This window comes from Miniopterus schreibersii (genome assembly GCF_964146895.1).
Source record: "Miniopterus schreibersii genome assembly, chromosome: 8".
Classification (NCBI taxonomy): domain Eukaryota; kingdom Metazoa; phylum Chordata; class Mammalia; order Chiroptera; family Miniopteridae; genus Miniopterus; species Miniopterus schreibersii.
In genome coordinates this window covers 9471815-9483842 of record NC_138109.1, presented here as the reverse complement: position 1 = coordinate 9483842, position 12028 = coordinate 9471815, and positions in this window count along the sequence as shown.

Here is a 12028-nt window from a genome sequence, read left to right as displayed (position 1 = left end):
CAATATTAGAAGAAATAATGATGGACATTTTCCGAATTTGAACCAAGAATATCCATGAACCGCAAGTACAGGAAACATGAGGAAAGTGACACCATATCAGATCATGAAGTGTTCAAAACCATCAGTAGAGAAAATTCTTAAAGTAACCAAAGAAAACAGATACATAATATACAAAGGAACCAAGATAAAGATGACAGCAGATTTCTTGTTGGCGACAATGCAAATGAAAAGTCAGTGGAACAATGTCTTTAAAGTACTGAAAAATAAATATACAAAACCGAAAAGCGTTTATCTAGAATTCTAAACCAAGAAAAAAACTTTCAAAAATGAAGGTGAAGTAAAGACTGTTAAAGGTATACAAAGGGCAAAGTAATTCATTACTAGCAGATCCACACAGTGAGAAATGTTTTTAAAAATCCTTTAGGCAGAAGAAAAATGATATCAGATGGAATATGGGTTTACATAAAGGAATGAAGAGCACTGGAAATTGTAATTATTGAGATGAAAATTCAAGATTTTTCATATTATTTAAATTTCTTTAAAAGATAACTGACTAAACAGAAACAAAGTAATGTAGCATATATAGATGTAAAACGTATGAAAACAATAGCACAAAAGCTGAGAGAGGAGAAATGGAAGTATACTATTTTAGGATTTTATACTATTCATCAAGTGGTATATAATATTGCTCAAGGTAGAATGAGAAATTGAATATGAATAGTATAAACCCTAAACCAACCATGAAAATAACAAAAAACATCTGGCTAATAAGAAATCAAAGAAAATAAAATGAAATCAATTAATCTAAAAAGAAGGCCAAAATAGAGGAGAAAGAGAACAAAGAACAAATGGAACAATTAGAAAAAAATAGTAAAATGGTAGATTTAAACCTAACCATATCAATAATCACATTAAATATAAATAATCTGAATACCTCCATTAAAAGACAAAGTTGTTAGATGGGACAATAAAGCAGACCCAACAAAATTCTGCCTAGAAACTTACTTTAAATATGCAGACAAATGTGTTAAAAGTAAAATTATAGAAAAAAATACCATGAAACACTAATCAAAAGAAAACTGAAGTGGCTGTGTTAATATCAGACAAGGTGGATTCAAAGGAAATAACCTGACCAGAGATAAAGGTCATTTCAAAATTGTAAAGGGGCCAGCTCATCACGAGGGCATAATCCTAAATGTTTATGCACCTACAAAAGGAGGTTCAGAATATAAGAAACAAAGCCTGATAGAATACAAGGAGAAACAGACAAGTTTACAATTATAATCAGAGATTTCAGTACCCCTCTTTTGATAATAGATAGAACAAGTGGATAGAAAATCAGTAATGATGTAGAAGACCTAGTTCACACTGATAGAACATTCCACCCCATACAAAAGAGTACACATTCTGTTCAAGTGCCCATGGGATGGTTATAAGATATATTCCAGGCCATAAAACAAGTTTTAATAGTCTTTTAATCAAATGGTGCCAGAGCAACCAAATATCATCATGCAAACAAAGAAAGGAAGAAAGAAAAGAGAATGAAAGAAAAGGACTTCCGTCTATGCCTCAGACCATATTTTAAAATTACCTCAAAAAGGTCAGAGATCTAAAAAATCTAAAGCTATAAAGTTTCTAGAAGAAAACAGGGGAAAATCTTTGTGGCCTTGGGTCAGGCAAAAATTTTCTTAGATGAGATACCAAAAGCACAGTCCATAAAAGAAAAAATAGACAAATTGTACTTCGTTAAAATCAAAATAACTTCTATCCTCAAAACACTGTTATGAGAATGAAAAGACAAGCCACAGACTGGGAAGAAATTTTTTCAGATCATTTATCTGATAAAGGATTTATATCCTGAATATATAAAGAACATTCAAAAACTGCAATTAAGAGATTGCACAACCCAATTTTTAAAAAATGGGCAAGAGATTCCAGCAGTTACTTTACCAAAGAAGATATAAGAATGGCAAATAAGCACATGAAAAGATGCTTGATATTATTAGCCATTAGGGAAATGCAAATTAATGCACAATAAGATACCATTACACACATTAGAATGGCTGAAATCTGAGGTGTTGGTGAGACGCGGAGCACCTGGATCTCTCATACCCTGCTGGTGGGAATGCAAAATGGTGCAAACGCTTTGGAAAACAGTTCGGCAGTCACATAAATTTACCATACACCTACCATATAATCCAGCCAGTCTACTCCAGGTACTTACTCAAAAGAAAAGAAAGCATATGTCCCTATGTCCATACAAAGACTTGTACATAAATGTTCATAGCAGTTTTCTTTGTAATAGCCCAAACCTGGAAACAACTAAATGTCTACTAACAGGTAACTTGATAAACACGTTATGATGGAGCCATACAGTGGGATACTACTCAGCAATAAAAAGGTACAAACTCTGAGACAACGTGGAGACATCTCAGTATAATTATGGGGAGAGAAAAAGCCAGTGGTGCATACTATATGATTTCATTTATATAAAATTCTAGAAAATACAAACTAATCTCTAGTGACAGAAAGCAGACTAGGAGTTGCCTGGGATGTTGGGGAAGGAGGGATTAGAATGGGGCGATCTTTTTCGCAGTGTTGGTTTCATAGATGCATATGTATGTCAAAACTTATTCAACTGTATACTTTAAATACATACAGCTTAGTGTAGCTCAATAGAGCTGTCTTTATTTTTTAAAAAAACATATCTTTATTGATTTCAGAGAGATGAAGGGAGAGGGAGAGAAATAGAAACGTTACTGATGAGAGAGTCATTCATCCGCTGTCTCCTGCACGCCCCCTGCTGGTGATTGAGCGGAAACCCGGGCATGTGCCCTCCTGGGAATCGAACCGTGATCTCCTGGATCCTAGGTCAATGCTCAACTGCTGAGCCACACCGGCCAGGCAATAGAGCTGTCTTTAGAAGCCATATATACTTACTGGCTGCCTACTGTTTACAAATGATTACCTACTATTTGCAAAGCACTTTTGGAACTGCAGACATACATTCATTTATTTATTCAACAAGCATTATTTGAGCGCTTACTACTGTCATATACTCTACATATACTATATATCATCATATACTCTGGGAAGGCCTGGGAATATTTCAGTCAACAAAATAGATAAAAAATTTCTGACCTTTTAGGGCTCACTTTCTTGGTGGGGGGAATAGTGAGTGGGGATACAAATGCTAACAAATTATTTAAATATTTAATATGTCAGAGGATGATATGTACTATGAAGGGAAAAAAAAGCAAGGTTAGGAGATAGGGAGTGTGGGGAGGGGATGGGGTTGTGGTTTTAAGCAGTGGTTGGGGAAGGCCCAAATGACATTTGAGCAGAAACCTGAAGGAGATGAAGCAAGGCAAGGAGAGAAGAGACCTCTAGACAGAAGGAAGAGTATGTGCAAAGGTCCTGAGGTGGGAGTGTGTCTGGTGACTTGAGAAATAGTAAGGATTCCAGTGTGTCTGGAGCAGAGTGAGGGACGAGATGAGGTCATGGTTGGGACAGGTCAAGTTCGGTCACTGGAAGCACGTTGGCTTTTTCAAACATGCAATGAATCCTGCCCCTCGGAGAAGGGACAGGAAATCTACTAGCATTTTCTGTCGACCTACCATGTGCCTCCTGCCTCAGAAATCAGAAAGACTAGGGGCCTGCCCCATCTTACTGCACTAATGGACTAGTACCTGGACGGCACCCAGCCCCATGCCTGGCACACAGCTGACACTGAAATATTAACTGATTATCATATTAAGAGAGCAAATTGGGACTGGCTTCCTGGAGAGAGGTATCTGAGCTGGGCTGGAAGGATTATTCTGAAGCTCTCCAGGTGAAAACCATTGTTTCTGGACAAACCAGAGGGAACACTAGGCTGTGTTCCCCTGAGAGTATGGATCTTGTGGCCCTTGTCGGCCTCTATTTCCAGGCCTGATGCAGAGCCTGGAACTCAATACATGTTTGTTAGATGAATAAATGGCTGAAGGAAGGAACGAATGGGTGAAATGGTGGCACATTTGGAGCAGGGCCAGACACAGACCTTCCTTTTCTATCCAGGGACTGCCCGGAGCCCCAAGAGACCCCAGATCCTGGGGGGGGGGGGGGAAAGCCCCCAAGTCCTGAAGTCAGAGAAACCAGGATTCAGATCCAGCTTCACCCCTTTCTCTGAGATTATGGGATGGCCACCAGACTGTTCAAAATCTCAGTTTTGTCCTCAGCAAAATGCAGATAGTAATATCTACTTTACAAGGTGCTTATGAGGACCAAATGAGATCATCATTCTTGCAAAGGACCAGCCACACAGAGAGTCCTCAATAGGTAATAAACTTTGTTTTATTGAATACTACAGATAGTGGAATCTGAGCGAGGGGTTTTTCATGGGCTAAGTCTAAATTTAAGCATTACACCAACCCTATGAAGCAGGCACCAATATTCTCAACCCATCTAGCAGATGAGGACACAGAAGCTCAGAGAGGTTCAACAACTTGCCTGAAGTCACACAGCCAGTAAATGGGGAAGCCGAGATTTGAATCAGAGTCCATGCTTGTAACCGCTGTTCTTTTAGGTCTTTCTCTCCACCCTTTTCTAACCAGACTGAGGACTGGGGCTCTGTTCACTGGGCAAGAGGAGCTATTACAGATCGTGGGGAAGAGCAAGGGGATCTGACCTTTCCTGGCCTGCCTGAGGCTGGAGGTGCACGCAGGGAAACCAAGGAGCACGAGGGGATTTGTGCCAGAGAATGCACTGTTTACTGTTCTTCCTCCATGAGCTCCCAGCTGTGATGCTGCAACCTTGAAGGAAATTGGGGAACAAGCCCCCCAGAGCCAGGCCACCCCTGTGTTTGGACAAGAGTCATCTGGGTTCCTGGGTAAACCTTGGGGGACTTGAGGGACTCTTGCTGGCAGTGACCTGCTTGGGCAGGGAGGAGACCTAAGAGGTGCCTGGGCTGGTCGTCTGGGCGGGTCTCACGGCAGCCGTAATTGTTGGGCACCAGAGCCCAGGCTGGGCCCTTTATGGAGACATTTATAGCCAGCCCGTCTGGGGGACAATTCAAGTGGTTTTCTCTCTTTTGTGTCCCTTTAATAAGCGAGAAGAAGAGACATCAAATTAAAGCGGATGCTGGAGAAACTTGGCTTTGCTGCGAGGCTCTGGGGAGGTCAGGGGAAGGTTATTCTGCTCTCCGACCCTGAGGCCTGGAGTTTTTACCACATGCTTTTAAAATGTACAGACTCAGATGTCAGGGCTAGCCGGGCCTTTGAGGTCACCCAAACCAGCTCTCAGCCTCATGCAGTGATCCCTGCTGGCAGATTTGCAATCTTCCAGGGATGGGGAGCTCACTACCTTTAAAACAACCATGCTGTTGATCAACAGCTCTCCATAGTCTCTCTTCTTGGGCACTGTGGAGCCAGACAGGCCTGGGGGAGTGTCCAAGACACCAGGAAGGGGACATCCAGTGGGAAGCAAGGGATAATGGGCCCTGGCTGAGGTGCTCTATGTGATTGCCTTTCAGTCCTCACAGTAAGAAGGGGGGCAGCGGATATCTTTCATTTCAATTTTTGTTACACATTTAACACATGCTTCTTGGTTTAAACATTTTCCAATAACTTAGGAGTGTATAGAATATGAAATGAAAACTGTCCACCCCTCCCCCTTCCAGTACCTTTCCTGCTACCTGAGTGGATGTTTCCTCCCAGGCTTTTCCATGCAGAGCAAACATGTACATGCAGGTTTTGCTTTTTTGTTTTTCATAGATATGGGAACATATTTGCCCTTTTTACTTAATGCACCGTGGACATCTTCCCTTATCAAAAAGCCAGAGAGAAATGATCACCCTGTTTTTTTGGTTCTTTGCCAGGCTGGAGAATTGAAGTATTTAGCTCCTGGTCCCACACTGGTTAGGGGCAGAGCCGGGGCTGGGACCCAAGTCCATGTGAATCTGGAGCACCTGGCCTCTCCTCTCCGCTGTGCTGAAACTGTCATCGGTCATTCTTAGCATCTCAGCAGGACCTGGTAAGAGAACTTCCTTCTGGAGGCAGAGAGCTAAAAGGGCAACTGAGGAGCAGACCTTTCCAGGGGCGGGAGGTAGGAGAACGGGGTGACTGTGGGGCTTGTTCAGGGAGGAGGGCCCCAGCTGGGGGGCACAAGCAGCCTTGATGTCTCTGACAGGCTCCCCCCGCCGTATCTTCACCTTCTTGATGACATCCTTGCTTCCCTGTCTGCCTGTGCCAACCTGAGCTCTGAGCCCTTCCCCGCTGGTGCTGGCTGGTATGCATTCTCTGCCATCTCATCCATGGCCCAGCATGCACATGGGCACGGTGTTCGCATTTGCCTCCCTGCCACCCTGTGTAAGCTCAGAGGCATCAGGTCTGTTGCCTCTTTGATGGATGCTGGGATCCCGTGAAGTACCGTAGTAGGTGGCTGTTCATCTCTTGCTTGGATGACTCCAGAGATGGTTAGCTCATTACCTTACAAAGAAGCTGGTTCCATTGTGGATTGCTACAATGATTGGTTGGCTAGTGGGGCGGGCTTGAGCCTTAGAGGCAGACCCAGGTGCTTGTGGGGAGAGTAGAAGAGATGATGAATGTAAAGTCTGTTCCAGTTGTATAAGGGCTGGGAGGACTGAGGGAGACTCAGTTTCCCCTTCTGGCTTCCTGTGGCTCAGTGTTTATCTAATTGAAGGTCATAAACCATTAGTGAGCCATGACATTAATTCAGTGGGTTGTGACCAGCATTTTGCAAAAGGGCCAGAACAGAATAGGATAGAAAATACCAGCATGCATCTCAAGCAGTTAAGGATAAGACTTATTTTTTGAAACTTTTGCTGTCAGCATGGAGTCAGCATGCTGGCTCTGTGGGCATAGAGGGGTCAGTGCAGGCCTGGTGGGGGCAGGGGCCTCCAGAGGCACTGAGGGTGGCCTGGAGGGGCTCCCAGGCTCAGGCGCCTCTTCCTGCCCCACCGGCATCAAGCAGGGGCCCCAGGGGTGGTGGGAACATGGAGATCCTCTCCTCTCTCCCCGGTGCATCCAGTGGGCTCTGAGCAATCCCATAAATCGTCTGCCCAGAGTCAGGGGCATAGAACTCCCTGATTTATGCCTCTCTGGGCCGCCCCCTCTGACTCCCTCCTGGGTTTTGTGGGGCCAAGGCCTGGCAGGCTGCTGGCTCCAGACAGCCCCTGTGGTTGCCGTGGAGACGGTTCAGGCTGGGCCATTATCTGAGCTCCTGCCCCTCCTTCTGCTCTCATCAGGGCTGGCTTTTTAACAGTGGCAAGGGGGTTTCTCCTCCACCAGCCTGGCCCTCCCCTCAGGGTGCCCCATGTCCAGATGGGGCAGCATGGGGTGCTGGGTGACTGCCTGGCCTTAGAATCCAGCCAGCAGGGTTTGAATAGGTCCCTCCACTTCAAGGCTGGCAGCCACAGTACCTACCTCACACCCTTGTCCAGAGTCATCCAGAGTCTACAGGAAAAGTGCTGGCCCTTTCACTGGCACTTAAACCTTAGCGAGTCTCTGTCGCCTCATCTGTAAGGTGGGTATAACCACATCCTGCTCGCCACTGTCCCCAAGGGTCTGCCAGTGTCTGGTGGCGTGTGCTCCACAGACGTGCATGAATAATGAATCTCATGGGTTGTTGTAAAGATTCTGTAGTGAGAACGTAAGTGTGGTGGATTCAAGGTGGCCACAAACCCTCTGACCCCCTCCCATGGGGATGTGGGGGGTCATTCCCCTCCCTTGGAACCTAGACTGGTCTTAGTGCTCGCTCCCAACCAACAGAATGTGGCAGGAGTGATGCTGTGGGCATCCTGGGGGGGTCCGGAGGAGCCCTGCTGTTCCCACTTTGGTCTCAAGGAGCCCCCAGCCACCCTGTAAGAATCTGGCCCCGTGCCTAGCACTGAAGAAGCGCTCAGTGAAGGGTAGTAGTGAAAGCAGCAGTTGTTGGTATTGTTGCTGGGGAGCAAAACAGCCTAATTATTCAGAACTGAGGCTATGGGGCAGACTGTGTGAATCTGAAGTTCCTGGACAATTTCTTTCCCTTCTCTGGCCTCAGTTTCCTTATCTGTACAAAAGCAATAATGACACTTGACCACTTTGTAGACTTATTGTGAAGAGAGAGTTGGCAGGACGTCAGGTAAAGCACTGGGCACAGTGCCCGGCATGGAGTAGGTCCTGGCATGGGACAGTCGCCACCAGCAGCCTCAGATCCGCATCTTACCTTCCATTTAACATTTAAAGTGCACCCGCTCATGTTATGAGGCTTAGGAGGGTCAGAGCAGGAAGGAATGGAGCCACGGTCTGCAACCCTCCAACATACAGACGGGTCTGAGCTGCTGGGGGGGGAGCTTTGAGTTACGGTACTTTTATCTTTATAAAGAGCTCTGGGTGGTGCATCTGAAACCAAATAAATACCATTATGGCCTTGGAGGAGGAGACTGAGAATGTGCCTAGTGGAGCTCACCTACATCTTTGTTCTAGAAACAGCCCCAGGGATTGGCTCCTTACCAACTGCTAAATTCTGTGAGCTCCTGGGGCTGGGTGAGGTAGGAAAGCTTCTTACATTTTTTTGGATATAGGACACTATTAGGATCTTCCAGTATCCTCTCATTGTACATAGGAAGATCCAGAGAGGGACAGTGACTTGCCTGAGGTCACATAGCAGGTCAGAGGCAGAGCTGGGACCAGACTCCAGGGCTCTTGCCTCTCAGTCTGGAGCTCTCCGGCCACAGGAGCAACACGTTTTCGACGGGGCTTTACTTACAGAGCTTTGGGGAGTGGGTTTTGCCTTCTCCCTGCCTGCCTATTATGGACTTCCTTGCATTAAAATTCTCATTGTAGGAGTCTCAGCTATTATTCATTTCTTTCCAAATGGAATGTTAGCATTTGACAAGGAGCCTCAGGGGAAGACAGTGCCTGTTATCTGTAAGCTCATCTCCAGCCCCAGCTTGAGCAGAGCAGGGTGGATTTCTCATTCCCCTTTAGCAGATGGGGAAACAGAGGCCCGGAACAGGTGTTCTCATCAATACTACCATGGAGTTGCCTTACCAAACAACCAGCAGACGCCCATCCACATGGTACACTCAGAGGTTTCCAAGAATATTGGAAGCTCCCTTGCTCAAAAATTGTCTCCGCAATCACGTTCTACCACAACTGCAAATCCACCTTCAGAGTTTACTGCTTTTGAGTAGGAAAGTGTTAATGAAAACACTCTGGTCGCCAGGCTGCTGAGCTGACAGTGATGGGGTACAGTAGAAAAATCACAAGATTTGAAGTCAATGAATCTGGCTTTGCCATTTATTACCGGTATGACCTTGAGCAAGTCATTTTACCTTTCTGAGCCTCGGTTTCTTCATCTGTGAAATGTAATTCGATCTACCCTTCCCCATGAAGGTGAAATGTAATGTTCTAGTTGCCTATTGCTGGATAACAATCTACTTTGAGACTTAATGGCTTAAAACACAATTATCCTTTTGTTTTACTCATGAATTTGCAATTTGGGCAGGGCTTGGCAGGAATAGCTGGTCTCTGTTCCCCATAGTGTCAGCTAGTTAACTGGGGCTAGGGGGTGGATCTCCTTCTTCGATGAAGCACTCACATGACTGCTGGTCAGTTTTCTCTCCCATGTGAACCTCTCCATGGGGCAGCCTGGGCTTCCTCATACCATGGGGGCTGGGTTCCAAGAGATAGGAATCGGTTTGGGCCTGGAAAGTGTTATAGTGACACTTCCATTGTATCCTATTGACTAAGCGGTCAGTGAGCCCAGATTCAAAGAGAAGGGACATAGGGAATAGCATTCACCATAATTACAATTAAAATAGTTATTTATGTCATTATTTATTGACATCTGCTCCCCTCCTTCCCCCCCCCCCCCCCGAGTGCCTTGTTCATTGCTGGGTCCTTCAATAAATAGTATAAATATATAGGTGACTGAATGAATTAATGCCTCACTCCAACCCTGGATCCCTGTTGCTCAGGCTAGGGTGGGGGTTATGGAAGGAGTCCTAGCTCCAGCATGTAAGGACTGGGTTTGGGCCCCGACTCTGGCCCCAGGGTGCTAGGTGACCTTGGGCTAGTCACAAACTTCTCTGTGGGTGTCAGTAAAAGCTAATAAAACCAGACCCTGGCTTTTCAACTTGTGTCATCAAAACCCCCACATAAGACTTGCTTTAATTAAGATAAGAGCACAACACAATGTTTGGACTTGCTGTTCATGCTTTGATGTTTGGCCTTTTCTGTTGTGTTTGATGTCCGGCGACTTGGAGAACTGGACTGGGGTTCTTGGCCCTTGCTGGCCAGCTGCCTGCCGTCTGCTGTTTGCCTTGTTAAAAGCACTTATGATCTAATAAAGTGAGATGGATGGGGCCTCCCTGGGGATGAAACACTTTTCAGTCCCCAGATTCACTGCACTGCTCAGCTGTACTCATAGCTGATACTTACTGAGCACCAACTAAATATTAGGCCTGGGCTCAGTTTCATCTAATCCTCAAAATGATGAGTGGGGTGCTGCTGCTGTCCCCATTCTAGACGGAAGGAAACAGAGGCACAAAGAGGCACGGGGACTTGTCTAAAGTCGCTGGTAATGTAAGCTGGTAAATAGGGGTGCCGGGATGGGAACCCAGCATGGCCTCCCATGGCTGCTGGTGGCCCTGGCTTGGATGGGAAACCAACAGGGGACCTGGCCCTGTGTAGAGGAAGAAGCAGGTGACTCCTGCTTCCTAAGTGTGCTCAGTGCCAGTGTTAGGCATTGCAGAGAGACAACAGACCTGTGAGGTGTTGTTTCTATGACTCCCATTTTATAGGTAGGAAAACTGAGGCTTATAAAGGTTGCACAGAGGGGGTTGGTCTCAGGAAAGGATGGTGGCCGGGAAAAGAAAGGTGGGCTTTGGAACCCTCTGCCCCTCTGCCTGGTTCATTGTCCATGGTTAAGTCAGTCCAAGGTGACTGGTGCTGGCCTCATGGGTAAGACATACACTGACCTGACTTTGGCATCTTACTGTCCCACGGAGATAGCAGAAGGGATTGGCCGTGCCTCCCTGCGGGCAGCAGGTCTGAGCGGAGTGGTCCTTAGGAAGATGAAATGTGGGATCCAGGAGGCGTGGGAAGCTAGCACTATTTCCTGCTGCTCCCCTGAAGCTGTGGGTGCCCTCAGGGTGCACACAGCCCAGCACCGTCCCCACTTTAGTCACTACAGTGCCAAAAATGCCATTAGCAGCCTCTACCACTCCTGAGGGCACTTTCTGGGCAGTTGAGGAGCTTTGGTTTTCTTCTCTGGAAAATGGAGGAAACACCACCCCACAGGGTTGTGAGAGCTCCTGGCACAGGGCCAGGCACTCCAGGCGCCTGCTCATTCTGAACGGAGGGTCCACCCAGCAGCCAAGCACCGGGGCCTCCTGCAGAGGGACAGATGGCAGTAATTCACTGGAGCCCGCTGTCCACAGGCCTCACTGGCCTGCAGGTACCCATGAGGCCACACTGACGTCAATACTCAGATGAAGGTTCTTAGGTCTCATCTTCCCCCAAATCCCCTCCCCACCCGAAATTCGCAGGCCACTCCCAGCACCTTCCATGGAGGTGCCCTACCCACAGCCAGGAACAAGTCTGCTCAAATTCTTAGCATCTTGGTCACAGGTGACCCCGCACAGGTGTACCCACCCTCCACCTTGGCCACCCTGAGCTTCGGGTGCCACAGTTGCCATGGGGCTCGTGGTGAGGTGGGCACATGGTGGGCTTAGGCCAACTCCAGTTCAGGACTTGTCACCTGGGCCATGCAGCAGCCCTCCCTGGGCCCTGCGGTTTCATGGTCTCCATGACAATGGCTTGGACAGCTTCTTCCCTGACCCTTTCCTCCATCAAAGCTCAAAAACCAGTGCTGGGTAGAAGACACACCTTTACCCCATTGCCCTCATCTCCCCCATTCCTTGACCCCAAGTACCCAGTTCTGAGGCCTGGTGCCTTCCTGGTGCCTGTGACAGCCAGGGTAGCCAGGGCCACTCCAGTCCCCTTTTTTTCCATTCAGGCCAGACCGCCAGAGCAGCCGGAGG